Source organism: Schistocerca cancellata, chromosome 1, assembly GCF_023864275.1.
Source record: "Schistocerca cancellata isolate TAMUIC-IGC-003103 chromosome 1, iqSchCanc2.1, whole genome shotgun sequence".
Classification (NCBI taxonomy): domain Eukaryota; kingdom Metazoa; phylum Arthropoda; class Insecta; order Orthoptera; family Acrididae; genus Schistocerca; species Schistocerca cancellata.
In genome coordinates this window covers 382,448,663-382,455,112 of record NC_064626.1, presented here as the reverse complement: position 1 = coordinate 382,455,112, position 6,450 = coordinate 382,448,663, and positions in this window count along the sequence as shown.

Here is a 6,450-nt window from a genome sequence, read left to right as displayed (position 1 = left end):
ATTAAAAAATCCAGGAGTATGTGTATCATGTCTGAAATCAGCAACTCTGATAATAAAATTAAAACAATTTGGAATATTATTAAAAGAGAAACAGGTCAACCAAGAGCAGAGGAAGACAGCATTACCATCAAATTGAATGAAAGCTTTACGAACAAAAAGTCAGAAGTTGAAAATATTTTTAATAATCATTTTCTAAATGTTGTGGATATAGTAGGATCCAGGTGTTCATTAGAAGATGCTAGGCTGTTAATGGAAGAGGCCATACCTATGCAATTTGATACAATTGAAATCTCACCCACTTCTCCCTCTGAAATTAAGAAAATAATAAACTTGCTTAAAAGCAAAAACTCACATGGAATTGATGGCATTTCCAGCAAAATACTAAAAGCTTGTTCTCAACAGATAAGTAAGATTCTCAGCCACCTGTGTAATAGCTCTCTGGAACAGGGCATTTTCCCTGATAGACTGAAATATGCTATTGTTATACCTTTGCATAAAAAGGGGGATAGATCTGATGTCAACAATTACCGCCCAATCTCCCTTCTAACAGCTTTATCCAAAATTTTTGAGAAAGTAATGTATTCAAGAGTAGCTTCACATATCTGTAAAAATGAAGTACTAACAAAATGTCAGTTTGGTTTCCAGAAAGGTTTTTCAACAGAAAATGCCATATATGCTTTCACCAGTCAAATTTTGAATGATCTGAATAACCGAAAACCACCCATTGGGATTTTTTGTGATCTCTCAAAGGCTTTTGATTGTGTAAATCATGAAATTCTGCTAGACAAGCTCAAGTATTGTGGCATGAGTGGGACAGTGCACAAATGGTTTAATTCGTACCTAACTGGAAGAGTGCAGAAAGTTGAAATAAGTGGTTCTCGTAACATGCAAAGATCAGCACATTCCTCAAACTGGGGAACTATCAAGAATGGGGTTCCACAAGGGTCAGTCTTGGGTCCTTTGTTGTTCTTATTATATATTAATGACTTGCCATTCTATATTCATGAAGAGGCAAAGTTAGTTCTCTTTGCTGATGATACAAGTATAGTAATCACACCTGAGAAACAAGAATTATCTGATGAAATTGTCAATACTGTCTTTCAGAAAATTACTAAGTGGTTCCTTGTAAACGGACTCTCACTGAATTTTGATAAGACACAGTACATACAGTTCCGTACAGTGAATGGTATGACGCCATTAATAAATATAGACCTTAATCAGAAGCATATAGCTAAGGTAGAATATTCCAAATTTTTAGGTATGTCCATTGATGAGAGATTAAATTGGAAGAAACACATTGATGATCTGCTGAAACGTTTGAGTTCAGCTACTTATGCAATAAGGGTCATTGCAAATTTTGGTGATAAACATCTTAGTAAATTAGCTTACTACGCCTATTTTCACTCATTGCTTTCATATGGCATCATATTTTGGGGTAATTCATCACTGAGGAATAAAGTATTTATTGCACAAAAGCGTGTAATCAGAATAATAGCTGGAGTCCACCCAAGATCATCCTGCAGACATTTATTTAAGGATCTAGGGATATTCACAGTAGCTTCTCAGTATATATACTCTCTTATGAAATTTGTTATCAACAACCAAACCCAATTCAAAAGTAATAGCAGTGTGCATAACTACAATACTAGGAGAAAGGACGATCTTCACTATTCAAGATTAAATCTAACTTTGGCACAGAAAGGGGTGAATTATACTGGCACTAAAGTCTTTGGTCACTTACCAAATAGTATCAAAAGTCTGACAGATAACCAACAAGTATTTAAGAAGAAATTAAAAGAATTTCTGAATGACAACTCCTTCTACTCCATAGAGGAATTTTTAGATATAAATTAAGAAAAAAAATTATTAAAAAAAAATAAAAAATAAAAAAATAAATAAATAAAAATAAAAAAACACACAAAAAAATAAAGTTGTTATATTAACTTAAGTATGTTGTTAAATTAACCTAATTACATCATTACGAAATATCGTATTCATGATCCATGGAACTAGTATTAATCTAATCTAATCTAATCTAATCTAAGCGTCTCATTTCCTAATCTAATCCCCTCAGCATCACCTGACGTAATTCGACTACATTCCATTATCCTCATTTTGCTTTTGTTGATGTTCATCTTATATCCTCCTTCCAAGACACTATCCATTCCATTCAACTACTCTTCCAGATGCTTTGCTGTCTCTGACAGAATTACAATGTCATCAGTGAACCTCAAAGTTTTTATTTCTTCTCCATCGATTTTAATTCCTATTCCGAATTTTTCTTTTGTTTCCTTTACTGCTTGCTCAATATACAGATTGAATAACATCGAGGATAGGCTACAACCCTGTCTCATTCCCTTCCCAACCACTGCTTCCCTTTGATGCCCCTCGACTCTTTATAACTGCCATCTGGTTTCTATACAAATTGTAAATAGCCTTTCGTTCCCTATATTTTACCCCTGCCACCTTCAGAATTTGAAAGAGAGTATTCCAGTCAACATTGTCAAAAGCTTTCTCTAAGTCTACAAATGTAGGTTTGCCTTTCCTTAATCTATTTTCAAAGATAAGTTGTAGGGTCAGTATTGCCTCACATGTTCCAACATTTCTACGAACTCCAAACTGATCTTCCCCGAGGTTGGCTTCTAACAGTTCTTCCATTCATCTGTAAAGAATTTGTGTTAGTATTTTGCAGCCGTGACTTATTAAACTGATAGTTCGGTAATTTTCACATCTGTCAGCACTTGCTTTCTTTGGGATTGGAATTATTATATTCTTCTTGAAGTCTGAGGGTATTTTGCCTGTCTCATACGTCTTGCTCACCAGATGGTACAGTTTTGTCAGGGCTGGCGCTCCCAAGGCTGTCAGTAGTTCTAATGGAATGTTGTCTACTCCTGGCACCTTGTTTTGACTGATGTTTTTCAGTGCTCTGTCAAACTCTTCACGCAGTATCATATCTCCCATTTCACCTTCATCTACATCCTCTTCCATTTCCATAATATTGTCCTCAAGTACATCGCCCTTGTATAGACCCTCTATATACTCCTTCCACCTTTCCACTTTCCCTTCTTTGTTTATAACTGGGTTTCCATCTGAGCTCTTGATATTCATACAGGTGGTTCTTTTTTCTCCAAAGCTCTCTTTAATTTTCCTGTAGGTAGTATCTATCTTACCCCTAGTGAGATATGCCTCTACATCCTTACATTTGTCCTCTAGCCATCCCTGCTTAGCCACTTTGTACTTCCTGTCGATTTCATTTTTGAGACGTTTGTATTTTGCCTGCTTCATATACTGCATTTTTATATTTTCTCCTTTCATCAATTAAATTCAATATATCTTCTGTTACCCAAGGATTTCTACTAGCCCTCGTCTTTTTACCTACTTGTTCCTCTGCAGCCTTCACTATTTTATCCTGCAAAGCTAACCCATTCTTCTTCTACTGTATTTCTTTCCCCCATTCCTGCCATTTGTTCCCTTACGCTCTCCCTGAAACTCTGTACAACCTCTGGTTTAGTCAGCTTATCCAGGTCCCATCTCCTTAAATTCCCACCTTTTTGCAGTTTCTTCAGTTTTAATCTACAGTTCATAACCAATAGATTGTGGTCAGAGTCCACATCTGCCCCTGGAAGTGTCTTACAATTTAAAACCTGGTTCCTAAATCTCTGTCTTACCATTATATAATCTATCTGAAATATTCCAGTGTCTTCAGACCTCTTCCACATAAACAACCTTCTTTTATGATTCAGTCATGGCCTAGAGTGAGAAAAGACATTATTGTTAAATCTTTCACGAAGTGCTGCATAACTAATGCTCTTTACGGCAGTGAAGACCATCTTGTATATGAAGATATATATGAAGAGGACAATGATGATGAAGAGGAGGAGGAGGAGGAGGAGGAGGAGGAAGAAGAAGAAGAAAGTTCAGATAGTCTGGCTTAGAAACCTAATAACAAAAATGTTAAAAATTAAGTTGTGTGTTATAGTCCATTAAACATGGTAAGTGGAATTTGTCAATGAGACAGAATTCTTAAGGATTCACATCACTAACGCATTCAAATGGTAAAAACCACGACAACATGATTAGTTCCAGGCTTAGTAAACTTTATTTTATGCTCCATTCAGTGAATGATGAGCTAAATGCCAGCACACTGGCATGCATGTATTATGTTCTTTTCTATTCAGTACTACGCTATGGAATTATTTTTTAGTGTCATAGTATTGAGTTAGTGAAATTATTTACTCTGCAAAAATAGCAATTAGAATAATCCTGTATGAACACCAAAGAGAAATGTGAGAACTACTCTTTAAAAATTTAATTACTTCCTCTCCCTAGTCACTATATATTTGAACTGCTCTGTTTTATTAAATAAAACATCAATAGACTTCACAGGCATATGGCCTGTCACCATTATGGCACAAGGTCAAGGAAATTGTGAAGACTACCTTCCTATTCTACTAAACTGCATAGTAATAGTGTTAAATGTATGGGAATCAAACTGTACAACCATCTCCCAAAATGAAAGTATTCAAGAAACAATAATTTTTTTAAATAAACAAAAATCCTAGAGCAGTCCTAACAAAGCTTTGTTTCTACAGCATACAACACTTGTTTGAATGTGACCTAACATAAACTAAATTATATATTTTCATTATCTTTAAAAACTAAACTATTTGATTAGAAATAACCTATTGTTCATTAATGAACTACTGCTGTTTATTATGACCACCATTAGTATTTGAACTTATATCATTATGAATACATACATATCTTCAGTACGATGTTCACTATAAGAAACAATGTGTGATTTGTCCCATTTCATGTTCGGCATAATGTTCACGGTAGGAGAAAATGTTATGTATATACATGTTCTCGTATCATCTGTTTGAATTGTCCCATATCATGTACACTTCTGCACACTGAATGACTGAGTGGATCAATAAAGATATCAAAATTCTGAGTATGGTTGTATTTTAACTGTCAAAACCAACATTACCTTCTCTGTTGTGATGCAAGTATACCACAGTAACACCAGAGCTGAAAACAAATTTTGCCAATCCTTTGCACAGACTGTCACGAATCAGAACTGCTTAGTGAATACTCAAAATCTTAATTTAATTAGGCCTTCCACAGTACACAGTTCACCATTTAGTATACAAATTAAGTTTTGTAAGTATTTAGTCCTCAGACACTTCGACAATTACCTTCATTTGACATAGATAAAACAGACAATATTTCAATGTTATGAGAAGGAAAGTTGCTACTCACTGTATAGCAGAGATGCTGTGTCACAGATAGGCACAACAAAAAGACTCTCACAATTAAAGCTTTCTCGAAATATACCGAGGGTCTCACTGAAGCCTTCACTGACCTTAATTATCCTCCCAACCTAGTACAAAAACAAATCTTATCTTTCCACTCTCCCACCACCTCCCAAAGTCCCACCATCTGGCCACAGAGGAGCATTCCCGTCGTAACAGTACCACCTAGTACTGGAGCAACTGAATTACATTCTCCGCCAGGGTTTCGATTACCTCTTGTCGTGCCCTGAAATGAGAAATGTCCTGCCCACTATCCTTCCCACCCCTCCCACAGTGGTATCCCACTGTCGACTGAACCTACACAATATACTCGTCCATCCTTACACAACCCCTGTTCCCAATCCCCTACCTCATGGCTGGTACTTCTGTAATAAACCTAGATGCAAGACCTGTCCCATACATCATTCCACCAGCACCTACTCCAGTCCGGTCACTAACATCACCTATCCCATCAAAGGCAGGGCTACCTATGAGACCAGTCATGTGGTCTACAAGCTAAGCTGCAACTACTATCATGCATCCTATGTAGGCATGACAACAAACAAGCGCTGCCTGTCCACATGAATGGCCACTGACAAACTGTGACCAAGAAACAAGTGGACCACCTTGTTGCTGAACACCCTGCCAAACATGATATCCTTCATTTCAACTGCTTCACAGGCTATGCCATATGGATCCTTCCCACCAACACCAGCTTTTCTGAATTGCAATACATCCTACATTTCCATAACCATCCTGGCCTCAAACTTAGTTAGTCACTGTTCTCACCCATCCAGCCCCTTCCCTCCTCCCATTCCAGCAGTAAACAGCCATCATTCCACCACCACACCCAGTCTTTTTATTTCTCTCCTTTTCCACAACTTCCCCCCCCCCCCCCCCCCCATCTCTCCCTGCCCACCATTTGACCTGTAGCACTTCACTGCCCACCACCCCCACCACACAATCCCTCCCCAGCCTCCTCCTTACCTCCACACCTTCAGAGGTGGTGGTCCAGATTGCTGTACACACCAGTACCTCTAATACCCAGTAGCTCATCGTCTTGCATTGATGCATGCCTGTATTTGTCGTGGCATACTATCCACAAGTTCATCGAGGCACTGTTGGTCCAGATTGTCCTGCTCCTCAACGGCAATTC